The sequence below is a fragment of the Mesoplodon mirus genome (genome assembly GCF_964341445.2).
Source record: "Mesoplodon mirus genome assembly, chromosome: 7".
NCBI classification, from domain to species: Eukaryota; Metazoa; Chordata; class Mammalia; order Artiodactyla; family Ziphiidae; genus Mesoplodon; species Mesoplodon mirus.
Genome location: NC_138983.1, coordinates 53,890,716 through 53,912,918, shown reverse-complemented (window position 1 = coordinate 53,912,918; position 22,203 = coordinate 53,890,716). Strand labels below are relative to the sequence as shown.

The 22,203-nt window shown below is 46.5% G+C and overlaps 1 protein-coding gene across 13 annotated transcripts in view; it reads right to left on the bottom strand.

Annotated features, from left to right (window-relative positions):
- Positions 1–22,203, bottom strand: part of LOC309807904 (uncharacterized protein) — an 84,787-nt gene that overhangs the window by 30,229 nt on the left and 32,355 nt on the right. For 2 of the 13 annotated variants that reach the window (XM_082627879.1, XM_082627881.1), the window contains exons 2-4: positions 7,729–7,908; positions 5,880–5,956; positions 1,574–1,629 (exon numbers count right to left, since the gene is read on the bottom strand). The exons of 4 other annotated variants lie outside the window; for them this stretch is intronic. The gene's annotated coding sequence lies outside the window, so the exon portion shown is untranslated. Of the gene's footprint in view, positions 1–1,573; positions 1,630–5,879; positions 7,171–7,728; positions 11,500–22,203 lie in introns of those variants that run through there. 7 more of the 13 variants (XR_014294694.1, XR_014294695.1, XR_014294691.1 and 4 more) reach the window with 6 other exon arrangements.

Sequence of the window (22,203 nt, the reverse complement as noted above, 5' to 3'; positions counted from 1 at the left end):
AAAATGTGTAGGGTATTTACAGTGGGGATAGTCATTGTGGTGAGTAGGTAATTAACTAGGCACTTATGAAACAGAATAGTTACCATCATCACCGTCACCATCATCACCGTCTTTGGATCTTTGAGGAGAGGCAGGTGTACTGTGGTGTAAAGAAAGCTGGACAGGGAGGTTGAGGCCTGAGCTTCAGCCCCAGTCCTGCCCCTGCCCCATTCAAGGCCTCAGCCTCCCCTTCTGCAGAAGAAGCTGGTTTGCAGAGCTGGACAGACCTGGGCCCCCCTGGCCTGTGATGCTATGTTTCTCCCAGCTCAGAGGCCAGGGTCTTGGGGAGTGCTGCTCTTCTACCAGTCTCTGAGGGACCCTCTGTACAATCCCTCCTCTTCCGCTGTGATGCTCTAAGTGGTCTCCTAAGATCCCACCCCAAAGGATGAACCCCTCAGAGCAGCTGGTTTGTTCTGGGCCCACAAAGAGCTAATCATTTCTGGTTGGGAACATGGGCATATACGGCTGATATTAATGACAGACACCTCTCCCCTCAGTCTGTACTTCCCAAAGCACCTGTGATCCACTCCTTTGCCTGGTGCTCCTAGAGACCCTGAGGAGAGACCTCTTATCCTCTTTTCCAGAGGAAGAAACTGACTCTGGGAAGGGCAGTGACTTGTCCAGGGTCTCACCAAAAGTTAGGGCTGAGTTGGTCCTGAGCCTGGCTTCCCACCTCCCAGCCAAAGACAAAAATCACCTCTTTTATTGAACACCTAGAACATCAGAGCTGAAGGATCCTGGAGATCTAAGCATCTGAACCAACTCCTCTGTGTACAGATGGGGAAACGGGTACAGAAAGGGGGTGTGGACTTCCCTCCATCCCACAAAGCAGCAGGAGGCTCCCCTGGTCCCTCAGTCCTGCTGGCCATCCTCAGTGTCCCAGGAATTCTGCGGCCAATGGCCTGCAAGGGGTCACAGGAGGCTCAGGCCCTTAGCGAGGGCAGCCTCTGGCCAGGCTAGAGGAGGAGCCACCTTTAGCCCCACCTCCACCTCTGACTTGTGAGACAGTGTTCACACCCTTTTCGGTGCCACCTGTACAGGGAGGGCTTAGTTTATATGTTTAGGGTCTCCAAAGATCCTTCATCTCCAATATTCTAGCTGTCAACAAAAATTAGGAAACAGGTGATTTTTGTCTCCGCAGCTGGCCACGTCCCCTCTCCTAACCCTTCCCCCAGGAGTGTGTGAGCTGCAAGTGCTCCCACCTCTGGCACAAGGGGTTCAGGTGCCACCCTCCTAGGGAGGGACCATTTGTAGTCTTAGACTCAAGGGGATGGACACTGAGGATTAGCCACAGATAGCTTGGCTCATGGCACCAACTTCATGAAGCTAGTCAACTCCATACTACCATAACGCAAAAAGATGAAGATGGCTTTATTTACATTAACAAACAAACGACCAAAATATTCCAGGGAAGGAGGATGGGGGATTCCTGTCAGAGCCAGGGGCCCTTCGAGCCCTGGATCCAAGGGTCACTCTCCTGTGCCCCAACCTGGTCCTTCTTGCCTCCTTCAGGGCAAGCTCCCCAAAGACCCACCTGCCACGCTGTGCTGTTGGAGCTGATTGATCGCCTCTCGGAAGATCCTGAGGTTCCTGCATGAGCGTCCTCGGATGTCAGACTCTCCAAGCGGGCTCTGTCCTGGGGAGCCCCCATTCCCACCACAGCCCACACAGTCCCACAGTCACCACTCCGGCTGCCTGCCAGCTTCCCGAGACTCCTGCTGAGGGAGGGACTCGTATATGGCTCATTCCCTCCTGTCCGCCATAGGGGTCTGAAGAAACCGTTTGGAAAATTCCATCTTTTCAGACCCTAGGGCTCCGGGGAGCCAAGCACAGAAGAGAAGGAGGGAATGAAGGAGAGAGGAACTGAGGGAAGGAGGCAGGGAGGGAAGGAGGATGTCTTCAGTACTACGGACAGCTCCACACCTGGCTGCAACTCCCAGGAGGAAAAAAGAATGGGTGAGCACTGAAGAAACCAGCATTACTGAGCATCCACTACGTGCCAAGCCCTGTGCTGGGCACTATTTATACAACCCACTGAGACAGGTACTGTCATTATTATTCCCACTTTATATATGAGGAAAGTACAGCTCAAAGAGGTTAGGTAATTTGACAAAGGGCACAGAGCTAGTAAAGTGGCAGGGCTGACTATAGGTCCAGGCTTCTGCTAATCACACCACATTGATTCTTTGGGAATTATAACAGCGGTTTTTCTTTTTTTTTCTTTCTTTTTTTTTTTTTTTTTTTTGCTGTACGCGGGCCTCTCACTGTTGTGGCCTCTCCCGTTGTGGAGCACAGGCTCCGGACGTGCAGGCTCAGCGGCCATGGCTCACGGGCCCAGCCGCTCCGCTGCATGTGGGATCTTCCCGGACCAGGGCACGAGCCTGTGTCCCCTGCATCGGCAGGTGGACTCTCAACCACTGTGCCACCAGAGAAGCCCAACAGCCGTTTTTCTATCTTCTCTTTTGTTGTGAACCCTTATGTGGAGATAGACGCCAGAATCCAATGGATTTTCAGCCCTTCCTCTGCCACCTGCTCTCTCCTACTAAGGTGAAATTAACCTTTACTAAGTACACGAAGTTTGTACTATGTGCTAGGGATTGTACCTACCCTATACAACCTCTCTGGGCTGTACATAGTGAATGCTCAATAATGCTGGTTTCTTTAGGGCTCGCCCATTCTTTTTTCCTCCTGGAGTCCCAGAAACCGCTGTTTCTGATGGTTAAGTGCTGCCATCTACCTGGCTTCCCATTATTCGCACTGAGATCAAGGAGCTTCCATTACAACACCCCCCATCGCCATCTCTGGCCTACAAAGGACAACTACCATAGAGTTCTTCATGGATGGGGAGGTCTCCCACCCCCATGAATGCATTCCTTAATGCTTGGGTGAAGGGAGTGTCCTCCAGCTTCTCCTAGGGTTGTGAGCAGGTTGCATATAATAGATCCACTCCAACGTGCCCACTCTCCTGAGGCTTCAGACTTCCTACACATTGTTCCAAAGAAGTTCTGGAATTTCAACATTGTTCAGTAAGGCCATCACTGTGTCCAAGCTTCAATTAATCAGATTATTATAGCCAAGACATGTGAACAACCTAAATGTCCAAAGACAGATGAATGGATAAAGAAGGTGTGGTACCTATATACAATGGAATATTACTCAGCTATAAAAAGGAATGAAACTGGGTCATTTGTAGAGATGTGGACGGACCTAGGGTCTGTCATACAGAGTGAAGTAAGCCAGAAAGAGAAAAACAAATATCGTATATTAACACATACATGTGGAATCTAGAAAAATGGTACAGATGAACCTATTTCCAGGGCAGGAATAGAGACGCAGACGTAGAGAATGGACATGTGGACACAGAGAGGGAAGGGGAGGGTGGGACGAATTGGGAGATTAGGATTGACATATATACACTACCATGCGTAAAATAGAGAGCTAGTGGGAACATATTATAAAGCACAGGAAGCTCAGCTCCGTGCTCTGTGATGACCTAGATGAGGGGATGCGGGGGAGTGGGAGGGAAGTCCAAGAGGGAGTGGATATAGGTATACATATAGCTGATTCACTTCACTGTACAGCAGAAACTAACACAACATTGTAAAGCAATTTTACTCCAGTAAAAAATAAATTTAAAAAGAAACCACTCCTGGGTGATCAAGTCAAAATATTAAATTCCACATCCTAGGCTAGGGCACCCATCTCAGTGAATTTGGCCCAATCAATTCTTATAATTCTTCCCCTTGGTCTAACACCCTCGGAATCCACTCCCACAGGCTCCTGCTTATATAGATTGAAAGAGTCTTAGAAGTATTACACTGTATAAGCTATCTTCTCACAGTGCAGGGGTTTTTTTGTTTTTGTTTTTGTCTTTGTTTTTGTTTTCATCAAATTTAAGATTTATTAGATGTAGCAAGACCACATGGGAGTAATAAACTTACTAACTGCCAAGTTTACCTTTTCGACTACAATATCAGTTCTTTGGTCAACTTCTGAGTATCTGAGGTTACTAATTTGCACTTCTCCTCCAGGCTCTGCTGGGGCTGAGTGCTGGTCATGGGCTTGGAGGCGATGAGGATGATGAGGGTGTTCTGAGGAGCATAGGTATCAGCTTATAGAATTACTGCTCCCCGGGCGACCACTGAAAGGCTTTTATGCAGATAAGGAAGTGCACTTAGGTAGGGAGGGGCTGCTTCCGCTGCTGAAGGGGATTTAGGGGAATTTGCAGATCAGAATTCTCAGCCCCATCCATTTCTCCCCAGATTCCTCCACCCCATGTCCTGGGGTCCCAGTCCTTTCCTATCAGCACTCCTCCTTCAATATAAGACACCTGGGGTGGAGGTGTTGCAACTCTGCAAACTTTACCATCAGATTCTGGGTTTGGTCCTCGCTTATACCCTCCTTGCACCCACAGACATGAGGGACTCCTTCAAGCTCTCATGGAAACTTTCAGTTGTTCACACATGTTCTCAATTTTATGGTCATAATTTTCTATTTATTTTCTCTCTCTCTCTCTCTATATATATATATATGATCTCTTGGGCTGTAGGAAGAAGCCATGTGCCTCCACTGTCTGTTTTTTTTTTTTTTTAACTTCACAAATGCCCATGATCTTGGAAGATGGTTTTTTTGTTTGTTTGTTTGTTTTGCAGTACGCGGGCCTCTCACTGTTGTGGCCTCTCCCGTTGCAGAGCACAGGCTCCGGACGCGCAGGCTCAGCGGCCATGGCTCACGGGCCCAGCCGCTCCGCGGCATGTGGGATCTTCCTGGACCGGGGCACGAACCTGTGTCCCCTGCATTGGCAGGTAGACTCTCAACCACTGCGCCACCAGGGAAGCCCTGTTTTTTTTTTTTAATAAATTTATTTTAGGCTGTGTTGGGTCTTCATTGCTGCGCATGGGCTTTCTCTAGTTGCGGAGAAGAGCGGGGGCGACTCTTTCTTGTGATGTTCGGGCTTCTCATTGCGGTGGCTTCTCTTGTTGCGGAGCATGGGCTCTAGGTTCATGGGCTTCTGTAGTTGTGGCACGCGGGCTCAGTAGTTGTGGCTCTCGGGCTCTAGAGCGTGGGCTCAGTAGTTGCGGCACATGGGCTCAGTTGCTCCGCAGCATGTGGGAATCTTTCCAGACCAGCGCTCGAACTTGTGTTCCCTGCATTGGCAGGTGGTTTCTTAAACGCTGAGCCACCAGGGAAGTCCCTCCACTGTCTTTATAACCAGTATTGTTGCCACAGGGCAGAGTGCCACAGCCACTTGATATGCCAAAGTCTGGCCTTCCAACCTGCACCGCATCCCATGCTACTACCCATGATCATTTTAGTAACTGTGATACTACCAGGTGTCATGAATTACTTGCATCCTATTTCCCCTAGCAGGAGATTATCCCCATGTTGCTCAAATACAGGACCAACCCAATTCCAGAATCTTATTTGGAGAATCTAGTTCCTAAGGGCACTCTTGGCACTAGACAGAGTCCTAGCAGGAAACTGAGGGCAGACTCAAATTAGGGTAATACTAGAAGGGCTTGTTTACAAAGGCCTATTATAAAGGTGGGAGCAGGGGTTTCTAAAGAATATTGCAGTAACTTGAGACTAATGGTAGCAGAACTATGGCCTCTCCAGGTCCAAAGGGATGAGGGGAAGGAGTTTTCTGGAGCCCGGAAGACAGTTGGCTGCCTCGAAAGGTGACATCCAGACAATGATGCCCCACAGGAAAGAATCAAGGGAAGTAGAAACCCAATCCCATATCTCTTACCCTTGCTGCTAGGCTTCTCATTGACCAAAACTAATGATGTCCCCACAGGAAAGAATCAAGGGAAGTAGAAACCCAATCCCATATCTCTTACCCTTGCTGCTAGGCTTCTCATTGACCAAAACTAACCAGGATCCAGGATCTCTCCAGGGGTTCTAGAGTCCACTCCATCTGTCCTCCAGAAAAATGGAAGTCCTTAGCTGATGAAGGAGCCTTAAGTGGTCTCTGAGACACCTCTCAGACAGGACAAGAACTCTGTGTATCTCCACCCACACTTGCACATATCCACTGGTTACTGGCCACTCACTATTCCCTGGGCCACTGCCCTGCTGTAAGCCAGTCAGCTGTTAATGCTTCTGTCCTGTAGCACTGAGAAACCTGTGTCCTCTGACCTCCACATCCTCGTCCTTGTTCTATATTCTCTGCCAGCAGGGCAAGCCTGTACCCTCTGGCTGTCATCAGCCCCAGACGGTCAAGAGGCATCATCAAACACAAAGTACCAGTAAATACCATCCATAGAGCCTTTGCAACAGCCAAGATAATCATAATAGCAAACACGTTATGTTTAGGACCATTATAGGTGTTTCCCATGTAATGATTCATTTCATCGTCACACTCCTATGAGATAGGACAGGCCTTCCCTGTCTTGTTCATTTCTGGCGCCTTAAGACCCTGCCTGGCACTTATTACATATACAGTAAGTCTGTGTTGAATTTACTGTCTCCATTTTGCTGCTGCAGATTACAAAGCTCTTGAGGGGCAGAGCTGGGATTTAGAACCAGGCGATCGAGCTCCAGAGCCCATGACCTCAACCCCAATATGTGCTGCTTTTATTTTTTTAACATAATGCCAAGCTTTCCCTCATCTTTTCTTTTCCCAGGAAAGCATCCCCAAATCCTTTCACGTTCCTCACATAGGTAATAACATGACATGACATAAATGGCACTCAGGTGTCACTGTGGTATATTCTCACCTCATTTAAGCCTCATTATAACCTTCACAGTGCAAGGCTTGAAGGGGCAAGGACCTGTTCAGTCCTATTCATTGCTGTAGCCCCAAAGCCAAGCCTGGCACAGAGCATATGCACATTAAATATCAATTGGGTGAGTTAACTTTACAGATGAGGGATTGAGGTTCATAAAGCTTAATAAACTTTCCCGAGGTGGCAGAATTAGTAAATGACAGAGCCCTGATTTTTAACCTGTCTTTGTCCCCCAAACTGTTTCTACTGCACTGTGCTGCTTTGCCTCTCTGGGTCTCACTTTCCTCGCCAGTTAAATGGGGATTTTAACGGCCCTTAGGGCTGCTGTGGGGACAAAGGGTACAATGAGGTGGAGGCACTCTGCAAACAGGAAAGGGGGACACAGATGCAGGGCTACCTCCTTTCCCTCTCTGTGTCACTGAGCCCTGGTGCAGAACAGGAGCCCCAGAGAATGAGGGTGATGCCTCCAGACAACGGTGAAACTGAGATGGATGGGGGTGGGTGGGTGGATGGATGGGTATGTGGGGGGGGTGGACGCGTGAATGAAAGGATGAAAGATGGGTGGATAGATGGATGGATGGACGAAAAAAAAATGCCCTTTTGAAAAAGATGTTACTGTACCAGGGTGGACGCTGGCTGGTCTTTTAGCCTTTATCCAGCAGAGGGCACCAAGGCTCCAATAATTAGCCTAGACTAGAGTTTCCTGGCAGGAAAAAGCCTCTTGAAGGAAGGCACTGTAGCCAAGCCCTGGTCCTGGTCTGTAGCTTGTTGGCAACTCTGGCAGGTGAAAGGATAGATACACAGAAAACCAGGTCGAAGACCACGGGGCACAAGGTGAGGCGTAAAGAGCACAGGCTTAGAGACAGACCCTCACGCCTGCCTCCAGTAACAGGGGCCTCAGGGAGAACACTTCACACACCAGAGCCCTGTTTCCCTTTGTAAAATGGGGAAATAAGTGTACCTTTTAGGTTTGTCGTGAGGATTAAATGAGATACACTAGAGAGCACTCAGTATGCCAGACGCCCTCAACACTTGCAAGTGAGGTATTCACGGCTCAGAGTGGTTGTTTGACTTTCCCGAGGCCACCAAGCAAATACAAGATGGGAAGTAAAGATGGTCTCCAAGGATCCTGATGAGATTTCTAGGTGAATAGAGAAAATTCTGTTAGGATCAAAGTGGTTCGGGGCAATGGAGACAGTTCCAGGTGAATGTGGAAATTTTAGGGGTGGAAACTGCTCTGAGGCTAAGGAAGGTTCTTGGAGACAAGGGCTGAGTTAAGTGAACTCATCCTGCCACCTGGGGTGGATACCAAATAACCATTTAACAGCCCGCCCAGGAGCTCCAGGTACACTTCTGTAATGTGGGAAATTAACATTTTAATGTGGAACTCGACTTGCATCTCCTCGGGCGGCTGGGTGCAAATTTGCCATCTGTTTCAGAAGGCTGAGTTTTTCCCTAGACATTTATTTTATGTGTTGTTGTTTTCACTCGTGATCCCTGCCAGGGATTTATTGCAAGGATCAGGCCTGGCTTGAATTGCCTTGGAATGAGCTTGTCAACTAGCAGCAACCTGCAGAAAGCCAAGACCTTCAAAAAATGAACAGAAAACCAATGTCGTGTTTCCCTGGAGCAAGTGGAGAGACCTGCCCGGAACACAAAAGAGCGAGCTGGCTTTGGATCATAAGCTGGTCCCCTGGGCCCTGACCCTGAGGAGGAATATGGTCCACACTGCAGCACTCCTGTTTTAGCAAGTGGCTTGTAGAGAGCAGGCCTTCCCTGAGACTGGGGGAGGACCCAAAGGAAAAGCGGTGGTGCTCTATTTGCCCTTTTACTCCTCATAAGTCAGCGTCTAAAACCTGCCAAGGTGCTGCAGGCCAGTGTAGACTTGAGTGGGACCGTACCCACCCGGGTCTAAACCTGCTTCTGCAGCCCCCAAAGCTGCTCACCATGGTGAGTGACAGGCTCTGCCACCTGAGGGTCTGCCTCTTCCACCAGCCGCATGTGACCCCACTCCCTGTCCTGGCTTGAGCAGGATCTTTGCCTTCATTCTTCATAAAGCTCCGCCCATCCATGAGTCCAGCTTGTTGAGATTCACCCCTTCGTCTGTCTGTGGCTTCAACCTTTTCTGAGCCCTTATTCTACGCCAGCCCTGTCCTTGGTACCAAGGAGACTGGGTGACTAAGCCAAGGCCCCTGCTGTAACCTAGTGGGAGGGGCAGAGGATTGCCACCTAGTGGAGGGTGTGTTATAGGGAAGAACAAATCTGACTCCATATTAGATCTGTTTCTTTTACTTTAACCTTTGTATTCTACTGCTTTTGCTTCAAGTCAAGAGTGTTGCCAATAGCCTGAAATGTACAGGATAACCCACTCTCAAGGCTCTGACCTTTAAAGGTTTAACACTTTCCCCTTCATATAGAGATTAAAAATAACATTTGTCTCATTGGAGGTTTACAGGAACATCGTGACCTGACCTGCATGGGCAGCTGCAAGCACAAAGGATTCTGATAGCAAGAAGTTTTTGAGAACCAACCACGCCCCTCCCTCACCTTGCCTTTAAAAATGCTTTGCTGAAACCCTTCAGGGAGTTCAGGATTTGGGGGGGGCATGACTGACCCATTCTCCTTGCATGGCCCTGCAATAAACCTTTCCCTGCTCCAAACTCTGACGTTTAGGTTTGTTTGGCCTCACTGTGCTTCAGGTACATAAACTTGCGTTTGTTCAGTAACAAGTGGAGGCACAAAAGGAGGTGGAAGCAACCATCTCTGGCGTGGACCCTGTGGTCTGGTGAATCTCAGCCCTTCCCCTCCTCATGCATGTGCTGGACCCCAATCTCCAGCAAAATGATTGAGCAGGACAGAGGCAACAGAGGGCAAGCTGGCAGAGACACTTCAGCTGACAAGGAGCCAGCAGAAAATAGTAAGAAGTAGATGGGAGGATCCAGAAAACTGTGAGAAGCAGCCTGATGAGAAAGTGAGCCACACTTGTCAGGAGGGCCCGTGGCAGCGCCCTGGAGGGCATGAAGCTGAGAGTTTGCAGCCTCAAGTGCTGTCCAATTCTTCTCCATGGCCCCAGGACCCCAGACAGCTCTGGCCCAGCATGGTTCTGCAGAGCTAGCCACGTTCTGGGAGCAGGGCTGAATGTGTGAAGTGACACCAGGGCGTAGAGACCTGGGGCACCCACGCTGGCTCCACGTCAAGGGCCCTGGCAGTGAGTCGGGGCGGGAGGCAGCTGCTCCCTGTGCTGCCAGACCACCGGCTGGCACCTCCAAACAGGCAGCCTGCCACTTCCCACTCTGACATCTGAGGCCACCCTTTGGGGCCATCTTGTTTCCTTTAAGATTGCACTACTTGTGGGACTTCCCTGGAGGTCCAGTGGTTAAGACTCTGAGCTTTCACTGCAGGGGGTGTGGGTTTGATCCCTGGTTGGGGAACTAAGGTCCCGCATGCTGCGTGGTAGTGTGCCCACCCCCCAAAAAGAAAAAGATTGTGCTACTTGTGATGTGCCCCCCAAGCTCACTGCCGCGTTCCCTCACCTCCAAAATGCAGAACCTGAGCCTCTGGTCAGATATCTGGCTATAACATGGCACCTACTGGGATATCAGATCTGACAGCTTTTTTTGCTGTTGTGCCTTCTCTAAGACTAGAACCAGCTGCCAATGGTCTGCTTGGGAAGGATCTCTCAGCTTCTCCTCCCACTGTCAAATTTTCATCGTTGGATTGTCACAGTGGGTAGACCACACTATAGGCAGGTCAGACTTGTGCTGGGCTGAAAACGCCTCTGAACTGGCCTGTGATCTTGGGAGCCTGTCTCCTCACCTACCTAATGGGGGACAATTGGGCCTGCCTCCTGGGGTTGCTGTGAGGTTTGTGTGGGGTGACAAGTGCGCCTGACACGGGTTGGGAGGTGCGCAGCAAATGTCTGTTAGGGGTTCTGGAAAGCATGGGGCCAGACAACAAAGTGCAGGACCTGTGGGTTTTATATGACGGAAACCAGATCCTAACCCATGGATGGGTCAGAATTCTCTCTCCTTACTGAGCCTTGATCTGTGTCTACATGGGGAACGTTCCAAGGGCTGAAAGCTTGCAATTAAGGCCATAGTAGACTCCAAAAAGAGGAACACTCTTTAGACGAAACTGAATGCCAGCTCAATGAGAGATGACTGCCAATGCTCATGCCCCAGCTGTGTGTGTGTGTGTGTGTGCATGCACACACACACACGCATGCAAACATGGAATGCGATTGCTTGTACAGCTGACGCCTGCTCTCCAGTTTTGGGCTGTGGCAGGACGTGACACTCCCTCTGAGTGCTGCGTCTGACTTTTGGAGCCTTCTTTCAAACAGAGGCAGCCAACTGGGCCCAACGTGCCTGCTGGAGCCAGCCTCACAGCTGCTGTCTTCATCACAGGGAGGAGCCTGGCTCTGGTAGGGGCCGCGTGGCATCAGCTCCCAGATCCCAGCCCCAGGCCAGGGCATGCCTGGGAAAGGGGACTCTGGGCAGGGGTAGAGATGGGGTGTGGACCCAGAAACACTGGTCCAGGAATAGGTTGAGAAAGCAATGTTGGTCAGGGAGTTAAATGGAGCAGTGATCAAGTAGTGATGGGGTAAGAAGGAGAAACAGTTCAGAACACAGTTGTCATAGATGGGGAAGAGGTAGAAAGCCAGGGAGAAGGGCAGAGAGGGAAAAGAGTCCATAGAATCAGAAGCAATAGAAACAGAGGAAGGGAGAGAGGGAGAAAGAGATTCATGAAAGAAGAATTAAGATAGGAAGTAGATGTTCAGAGAGGGCAATAAAATCATAGTAAGAGGAAAGAGAGGAACTCCAAGAGAATCAGAGGCAGACAGGGAAATAGTGTATGATAAATAGACAAGGAGCAAAAAGAGAGGTGGCAAATAAAAGGGAGTATGCCAGAGACGGGAGGAGGAGAGGGCAGAGCCTGGAGGGGCCTTAAGACCTACCACATTCAACCCTCACCCCTATTTTCCAGATGAGAAAACTGAGGCCCAGCACATCAGTGCCAGAATCAGGCTTAGAATACAGGTGACAAAGCTAGTGAAAAGGGAAAGAAACCTGGAGAAAAGATGAGAGTCCAGCAGAAAGCCCAAAATGGTTGAGGATCAAGAACAGAAGGGATGGAGGACTTCCCTGGTGGTCCAGTGGTAAAGAATCCACCTTTCAATGCAGGGGACGCAGGTTCGATACCTGGTCAGGGAACTCAGATCCCACATGTCATGGGGCAACTAAGCCCCACGTGCCACAACGACTGAGCTCACTCTCCTCAATGAGACAGCCTGCGTCCGCAAACTACAGAGCCCACGCAACCTGGAGCCCATGCGCCACAGCTAGAGAGAGAAAACCTGCATGCCGCAACTAGAGAAAAGAAAGCCCACATGCCACAGCTAGAGAGAAGCCTGTGCACCGCAACAAAGATCCCACATGCTGCAACTAAGACCCGACGCAACCAAAAACAAATAAATTAATTAATTAAAAAAAAATAAGGAGGGGTGGGGAGAGGTTCTGGGGTCTGGCCCACAGGATAGGCTGCCGTGATGGGGAGACCCTGGGCACCCAGAACAGGGAACACCTGGCCTCTCCCTAAGTTGGGGAGCTGGCACTGGCCCACAGACCTGAGGACCTCCTGCCTGTCCAGGTCCCAGCTTCAGACAGAGAAACTGGGGGTGTGGTATGGGCTGAACCAATACTAACGCAGTGATTTCCACTTCCACACATTCTTATCCAGTCCAGTGATTTGGCTCATCAGACCTCTTCAGATTAAACCAATAAATCAGAAGGAAGCACCCTGGAGGTGGGCACACTGGCAGGCCAAAGAAATGTCAGCCGACAACCAAGAAAGAGATGGAATAATCGTGACCAACAGATACCAGAAGTCACTGTTTCTCAATCTGGGACCAAGCAGAGCAGGGGCACCAGAATCATTAACAGTGAGCCTGCTTAACAATGATTCATAGTTATCAAGATTGTGTAACCACCCTAGTGAACGCTGCTTACAAAGGTGCAGAAGCATAACACACGTTTTAGAGAAAGGGTCTCAAATCAGGAGTCCAGCAATGTATTCTGAGGGTACAAGAATTCTTTGAGAATTTTTAACCGTGTGTTTTCCTTATTTGACATTATTTTTAAAATTCTCTTCCCAGTTATGGGAGCAAATGATTTCCTTTGCAGTGACAATTCAAAGTTAAAAGAGATTTTCATAGAATAAGATTTGAATTTCTTGGTCAGTGTTAAGGACTGACCATTGAGTGGTCAGTTCAACAAATGTTGACCTTTACTTCCCCTTTGCCAAGTCCTGGGCCCATATGGGAATTGGCCTGGCACAGGGTATCAGAGCACAGAAAGGGTTAGGAAGTTACCCACATGAAGGAGGGGGGCAGTGCCTATGATGGCAGACTGGTTACATATGATCAAATAAGTAAACATATTCAGCATAATGGAAGCCACTGTTAGAGGAGGGAGTTACAAATATGGAAAGAGAGAAAAATAGAATTTTCTGTGTGATGTTGGAGTGGAATTGGAGGTAGTGGGATGAACACGTGGTTTTCCAGATAGATATGCTTTCTAGCTCTTTCCACTGAGAGGAGCTGGAGTAGTAACATTCCAATAGCAATGAGCACCCTTAACACTTAGATCTTAGCTTCTAAAAGGAACCGGGGCTCCTTGTAGAAAGGGCTTATTCCAAGCCTGGAACAGGGAAGGAAAAAGATGAGCCTGGAAAAGCTCATGGAAAGTAAGGAAGTGCTCAAAGAATGATTGGGATATATCAAAAAGACACAGAAGTTGCTGGTCAAATCTGGAATACTCTGTGTGTCAGAATAAATAATAAGAAGAACAGATTATAACTCATTGAATAAGAAACCAGAAGTCCAAACTGTCAGGGAAGGAGGGAAAGAAGGAGGAGGGAGGGAGATTTTGATGTAGAATGGGATACTGATACAGTTTCAGAATACTTCCCCACAAAATACTTATTCACCACAAATGGAAAAGAAATAATTTTCTGCAGTAATTTGCCTGTGGAGAAGCTTGGCAAGAACCATCAGAGTGATCAAAGTGAACATAACCAGTAATGGAGCAAATGAAATCATGTGCCACCTGATGGGTTGCACTGAGAAGAACACAGCGTCACTTCTGTGATGTTCCTGCTCAAGATTCTAATCATGAGGTAGTATCAGACAAACCAAAGTTGAAGGGCATCCTACAGAGTAACTGGCCTGTAATCTTCAAAAGCATCAAGATCATGAAAGTCAAGGAAGGGCTGAGGAGCCATTCAAGTCTGAAGGAGACTAAGAGGCACAGCACAACACAAGATTTTGAACTGGATCCTTTGGCTCTAAAGGACATTACTGGGACAATTAGAGAAACATGAATCAGGTGTAAGGAGTAGATTATAGTAATGCATACATGTTCATTTCCTGATTTTGATGTTCCTATTGTGGTTATGTAAGAAAATGTCCTCGTTTGTAGGAAACACTAAAATATTCTTTGAGGGAAAATATAAATTACGGGCACTCGCAACTTTTCTGTAAATGTGAAATTGTTAAAAAGTTTTTTTGATCTTCCCACAATAAAACTCCCAAATAAAGTTTTTCATCTGAACAATGCCAAACCTTCAAGGAATGAATAACCCCAAATTCATAAACATTTTCATATGAAAATCAGAGTCGGTGTGATAAAGAAAAATTGTAAGCTTATAGAATATATGAACATGTATATAAAAAATCCCAAATAAAACTGCAAGCTAAGTCTAGGCCACCAGACTCCAAGGGCCTTTCTTGAGAGTCAGCTGGCTGGCCCTCTGCCTCCTGCCTGGCGGGTCCTCCACTGCCTGTGCTGCAGGAGCGCCATCTTGGATCCTGAGGTCCGCCCCCTTGAGAGGTGACACAGCCTGGGCCGTTGAGGGACTTCCTGCAGCAGGTTGCCAAACTACCCATGAATTGCCTACTTTGGATTGGTATATGAGAAAGACATGAACTCCTCTTATGTTTAAGATGCTATTATTTGGGGATTTCTGTCATTCACAGTCAAATCTTATCTTAACTAATATTAATCAATAGCAGATTCAAGGAGAAAAGCCATATTTTCATCTAATAGGTTTTTTAGAAAAGGATTCAGTGAAATTCAATGTTCATAATTTTAAAAAGAACTCTTGGCAAACTTGGAAGAGACAAAAACCTCCTAAACCTCGTAAAGAATACCTACACAACTCCCACAAACAAACTTTATAGTCAACAGTGAGTTGTTTTTAAAAAAATTCTCTTTAAAATTAGGAACAGGACAAGAATACTTGCTGTCACAAATTCTAACTAATTCGGTTCTGGAGCCCCTAGTCAAGGCAATACAGTAAAGAGAAGAAACGAGAAGTACAAAGATATGAAAGGAAAAACAAAACTCTCATTGTTTACAGACGATATTGTCTACGTGGAATCTACAAACAATCCTGAAACAAATCATTAAAATAATAACGTTTAGGAAGTGGGTGAACATAAGATAAATACATTAATACCAGCTGCATTTTTATATACTGGCAACATAAAATTCAAAAATGTAATTTTTTTTTTTTTGGCCGCACGGCATGCGGCATCTTAGTTGCAGCATTCCCCACCAAGGATCGAACCTGTGCCCCCGGCAGTGGAAGCGCGGAGTCCTAACCACTGGACCTCCAGGGAACTCCCAAAAATGTAAGTTTTTTAAAAGATGCATTTACAATAGAAACAAAAATTTAAGTGTACCTTGAAATAAATTTAACAGAAGACATGCAAGCTCTTTTGTGAAGAAATATTTTATTGAAAACATTTTATTAAAAAACATTAAAGACCTTTAAAAAGTAGGGGATACTTAAGATTCATGGATAAAAAATCATCAATTATTGGTGTCAATTATCTCCAAATTGATGGATAGATTCCATATCATTCCAATCAAAATTCCAGCAGGTCTTTTGGAGAATTTTACAAGTCAATTTTAACATGTTTTTTTTAAATAGACAAGCAAAAAAGCCAAGATACTCCCCCAAAAGAAAAATCAGGTGAGGGGCCTGCCCTAGCAGCTATTGAGACTTATCATAAAACCATAGAAATTAAGAAAGTGTGGGTGTTGACATAGGTGGTAAACAACTGGAGCAATGAAACAGAATAGAGACCCTAGAAATAGGTCCTTGCATATGTGGAAACTTGATCTATGACAGCTGTATTGCAGATGAAGAAAGGACTATTCACTGAATGGCACTAATATTTCTGGTTAACTTTCGGCAAAAAATGAAGTGTGATCTTCACCTCACACCAGACACAAAAATCAATTCCAGATGGATTAAGAGCCTAAATTTGAGAGCCAACTTTTCTGTTAATTTTTGGAGAACATATAGAACATATACATTGCTTTATGAACTTAAGATAGAGGACTTTTTAAAATAAGATATTAAAAATGCAAACATGAATGCAAAAGTGCAGTAAGTTTTATTGCTATAGAGTTTAGAACTTATGATGATCAAAAGATACCATAAAGAAAGTGAAAACATGATCTGCAAAATGAGTGTGGCAAATTTTATTTTCCGAAGACGGCTGCAACAATATCTCCCATCCCACATGCTCATTTAGGAGCTTGCCACTCCCCATCAAGAAGCAGAGTCTACGTCCTCTGCCCTTGGACCTGGCAGGCGCTTGTTGGCGCTTGCCTTGACCAATAGGGTACAATCAAAGTGATGATATGTGACTTCCAGGTCTAGATCATAAAAATGCCATACATGTTAACCTCCATCCCCTGCTTCTGGACTCCTCCCCCACTCCCCACCTGCACTTTGCAGGTGACACATTACTGCTTTCTGGTTCAGACCCTCGCCTTCACCACATCTGATATGCTAATATTTGCCTGGGCTTGGTTTCTCCATCTGTCTCAGCAAGACCCTCCCCCAGCACCACCTGGCCTAGGCCTTACTTGGGGCATATACTTTCACAGTCTGCAACTTGAGAGGTGGAGAGAAGCACAGAAAACAGAAAACAGAAGTCAAAGGTATATCCAACTTCCATTCATGCTGAGGAATGGGGGAGAAAGGGATGGTCTGGAGTAAGTGCACATGAGAACGCTCAGAGTGGGGGGCCCTGTCCCCACCACTGCCTGGTACTGTCCTCCAGAGTCATGCCCAGTAAGGGTGGAAAAGGTTGGGACTTAGAGAGTTCAGTTCTTGCTCTGCCCCTGATGTGTTGTGTGACTCTGAACATGTCAATTTGCCTCTCTGGGCCTCAGCTTCCTTAACACCAAGGTTCCTCTGTTCGTTGTTTTCATACATATAATAACTAGCAGGGGGCCTGATATATGGAGTAGATGCTCCATAAATAGAGTTGAAGGAATGGTCTCTTGCCCTGTCCCCCGCATATTTCCTACCTAGCAAACTTCTACTCATTCATCAAGACCCATCTCGTGTATCACGCCTGCAGGACATCTCCCCCGTGACTCATAAAGCTACCTGGGGCTCTCCACGCTTCTCTCCCTCACAATATGGAACTCTGCCTCCTATCTCAGCTACTCCCGCATGTGAGCCCTCTGAGAGCAGAAATCATTTCCTAACCACCTCTGCATCCAGAACCCAGCCCCGGGCCTGGCACAAAGCAGGCACCAGGAAATGGCTGCTGAACTGATTATTTAATCAGCACATAATGAAATTTGTTCCTTTAAGATGACCCAGGGCTTCCCTGGTGGCGCCGTGGTTAAGGATCCGCCTGCCAATGCAGGGGACACGGGTTCAATCCCTGGTCCAGGAAGATCCCACATGCCACGGAGCAACTAAGTCCATGCGCCACAACTACTGAGCCTGCACTCTAGAGCCCACGAGCCACAGCTACTGAGCCCGCGTGCACAACTACTAAAGCCCGCGTGCCTAGAGCCCATGCTCTGCAACAAGAGAAAACACCACAGTGAGAAGCCCGCGCACCACAACAAAGAGTAGCCCCGACTTGCCGCAACTAGAGACAGCCCACATGCAGCAAAGAAGACCCAACACAGCCAAAAATAGATAGATAAATAAATAAATAAATATATATATATATATTATATATATATATATATATAATATATATATATATATATATACATATAATATATATATATAAAGATGACCCAGAGGGGTCTGTCCTGGCTGACGGCCACTCAGCATGCATTACCAGCCAGACTGGGAAGTGAGCCCCCAGGCTTCTTTGAGATTCCTGTGAGTGAGACCAGTCACCAGACTGTTGGGGAAAGTCCTCAGCTTCCAGACAGCTGTTTTCTCAGCTGATCTCATGACACACATGAGCAGCGGTCCCCAACCTTTTTGGCACCAGGGATCGGTTTCATGGAAGACAATTTTTCCATGGACGGGGGAGGGGTAGTGATAGTTCAGGTGGTAACGCGAGCGGTGGGGAGTGGTGGGGAGCGACAGATGAAGCTTTGCTCTCTTGCCCGCTGCTCAACCCCTGCTGTGCGGCCCGGTTCCTAACAGGCCGCGGACTGGTCCATGCCCAGGGGTTGGGGACCCCTGCACATGAGTGTCTCATGTATTCTTTTATTTTCCAATATTGGCAATATCCCAATAGTGCTATACTTTTTTCTAGTGAGATCTACAGACATATATGAGGATGTTCATTATCATCAATGCTGATTTAAATGCATATTCATACCTTTCAAGCCTTAGTCAAACGGCACAGGGTAAACTCTCAATTATCTGCATGTGGATTGTCCATGACAAGTGTGGACTCCCAGGTGGCTTTCCTGGGCCTCCTGGGCCACCTTCCCCTTCTTGTCTGATGCTAAGGACTCAACCTTTCCAGTTTAACCTGAACCAAAAGAAATCTGATGTCTTGAGGCTTGTTCACACACCTCTGGCCTGTTCCAGTCCAGTATGGCCCAGTTCAGCTTAACTTGAACTGAACTCAGACAAGAGGCAGCCCATGAACCAAGCTGTAACCCCTCAACAAGCCCCACTGTGGGAGCCAGTCTGTCCCTGCACCCCTCTACCTGCTTCCTCATTTTCATATAGTTCAGCCTAGGACTCTGTGTTCCAGAAAGACCCTTGGGGCTACAGAGTGGAGACGGGCAGGAGAAGGACAGACTGAGGCAGGAGACCAGTGTCTCAGTTGCTATGTTGACTGGCCCTGGATCCCTTGGTCCACCCCCAAATTCTAGGGTGGCCACAGGAAACAGTTCCCATACCTGCTGACAGCTTCCCACCCCAAGCAACTTCCTCTATTTTCTGCCCAGGGAAGAGAAGTCTTTCCCAGGAAACTGCTCTGCCCTATGGACACCTCTGGGGCCCCAGGGAGACTGAGCTTTATTGTTTTTTCTCCTCACTTTCCCCACTGCCTGATTAACTCTTAGGATCACCCTCCAAAACCTGTGTGCATCCAAGTTCTTGTATCAGAATCTGCTTTTGAGGGAACCCAAAAGAATACGCCCCAGGAGGAGGCTGGTGCAACCGTGCAGGGAAGAGGTGATAAGGGCGTAACTAAGGAGAGGAGTTGTGAGGATGCAGAGAACTCGTTGATCCCAGAGAAGTTTTAAAGATAGAATGGATGGGACCTGGCAACTAATTAGATATAGGGGACAGGGTAGGAAAAAGGAAAGAGGCAGGAGTGACTCCCAAGTTTCTAATTCAGGCATCACCTTTACTGTGATAAGAAACGATGAAGAAGTAAATTTGGCAAAGAAAGATTTGAATGGATTACAATTTCAAATTTTATATTTATTATAGTTAATCCTCATACCGACCTTGTAAGCTATTCATAAATGTATTGATTTCCCATCATGTCAAAAAGAAAAAAGGGATTTAAAGTGGCTTATAAGATTTTATAAAAATACAAGATGATGGATCTATAGCATCAATATCAATCAATGGAATGTTAAAGGGAGTTGTTAAAATGATGATGTAGAATATTTAATGCCTTGGAAAGATGTTGACAGCATTTTGTTAAGCTAAAAAATCAGCCCACAAGAATATTTATAGGCCTTCCCTGGTGGCGCAGTGGTTGAGAGTCCGTCTGCCGATGCAGGGGGCGGGGGTTCATTCCCCGGTCTGAGAGGATTCCACGTGCTGCGGAGTGGCTGGTCCGTGAGCCATGGCCGCTGGGCCTGCGCGTCCGGAGCCTGTGTTCCGCAACGGGAGGGGCCACAGCAGTGAGAGGCCCACATACCGCAAAAAAAAAAAAAAAGAATATTTATCAATGAATGCTAACTGTGGGAGTATGTATGTGCTTGGGTATATATAGTGGATTTCAACTGCAGACCATTCAGATGTACCAAAAAAGTGGTAACTTTATTTTTTGGCTAAATTTATTTCTATTATGAACCCCCATTCTGTGAGGTGGAAACTTAATCTCAGACATTTCTGGGTCCTCCACCCAAACAAACCACCTCCTCCTTTTCCCTGTTCCTACAGGTAGGTCCTCAAGTGTCATCTCTCCACAGTGGTGTCCCCCTGAGACATCCAAACAACCTGCCCAAGCCCTGGCTGTCAGTCCTCATTGAGCACTTTCTGGTCAAGCCTTATTCCCGACTATGTGACCCTTCAGTTCCAGGCAGCTTTCTTAGCTACTGCAGGGCCCCTGTCGTGGGCAGAAAAATGTCCCTCCCCCTACCCCCACAAGGCATATTCACTTTCTAATCCAGAACCTGTGACTATTACCCAAAATTGCAAAAGATGCATATTGCTTATAGGGCAAAATATGTGATTAAGATAAAAATCTTTAAAAAAAAATCTGGTCTCATAATTTCAAAGAAGAAGAAACTGAGGTCCAAAGAAATGAGTTCCCTTAACCCAGATCACCCCTAAGGGCTCCTGATTTTTCCTCTTCCCTTCTTCTCAGCAGAATAAAATATAATGGGGCAGGATAATATAGAAAAGTGCTACCAGTGGATAAAATGAATTCATTTATAATGTCATCATTAACTGAGCACCTATATACCCAATGCCCTGCTAAGCCCTAGGGGTGGAGGACCTCTGCCCTCACCGATCTTAGATGCTAGTGGAAAGAAGTAGCTTCCATCACCTTTTAGAAATTGGTCTCCTGTATCCAGAAACTCTAAATATGCATCTCCAGCCCATCAGAGGCCAATAAAATGTTCTATTTCTTTTATTCTGTACATATTTTACGCATTAATTGGGTGCCTCAACCCAGGCAGAGATAAACTGAAGGAAAGGCAGTGAGTGATTCTTGAACCCTGCCTCATTCAGCTCTTCTTTGGTTCCTTACCTAGGCAGACATGGAGAGATGAGGTACATGGATACACACATGGATGGAGAGGATAGAGAGCAGAAGACTGAGATGTTTATTTTAGTCTCACCTAAGAAATTTTAAGAAATTATTTATGGGTTTATATTGTAATTTATTGATGATTTTAATGATTTGCTTAGTTTAAATTGCTATATGTATTTGCTTATAATTTTCATCTTACATATTTTTGAAATTTTGTTTATTTTTATCTTATTTAAGGTAAGTTTTTTATGGAGATAATTGACATATATGTTTCAGGTATAAAACATAATGATTTGATATTTGTATTGATATATATTGCAGAATGATTATCACAATAAGTCTAGTTAACATCCATCACCACATGTAGTTACAAAATTTTTTTTCTTGTAATGAGAACTTTTAAGATCTACTCTCTTAGCAACTTTAAAATATGCACTATGGTATTATTAACTATAGTCACCATGCTGTACATTACATCCCCAGGGCTTATTTATTTCGTAACTGGAAGGTTTTTCTTTGTTTTGGCTGCGTGGGGTCTTCATTGCTGTGTGTGGGCTTTCTCTGGTTGCAGCGAGCGGGGGTTACTCTTTGTTGTGGTGCGCAGGCTTCTCGTTGCAGTGGCTTCTCTTGTTGTGGAGCACGGGCTTCAGTAGTTGTGGCACGCAGGCTCAGTAGTTGTGGCACACGGGCTTAGTTGCTCTGCGGCATGTGGGATCTTCCAGGCCAGGGCTCGAACCCATGTCCCCTGCATTGGCAGGTGGATTCTTAACCACTGCACCACCAGGGAAGCCCATAACTGGAAGTTTTTACCTTTTGATCTCCTTCACCCATTTCTCCAATGCCCCCCAGTACCCTCTCCCCTGGCAATCATTAATCTGTTCTCTGTATCTATGAGAACTATTTGGGGGATTTTTTATTTGTTTTAGGTTCCACATATAAGTGAGAACATACAGTATTTGTCTTTCTCTGTTTGACTTATCTCACTTAGCCTAATGCCCGCAAGGTCCATCCATGTTGTTGGTTTGACAAGATTTTATTCTTTTTTATGTCTGAATAATATTCCATTATATATATATCACATTTTTTTTTATCCATTCATCCACTGATGGACACTTAGTTGTTTCCACGTGTTGGTTATTGTGAACAATGCTGCAATGAACAGGGAGGTACAGATATCCTTTCAAGTTAGTGTTTTCATTTGCTTTA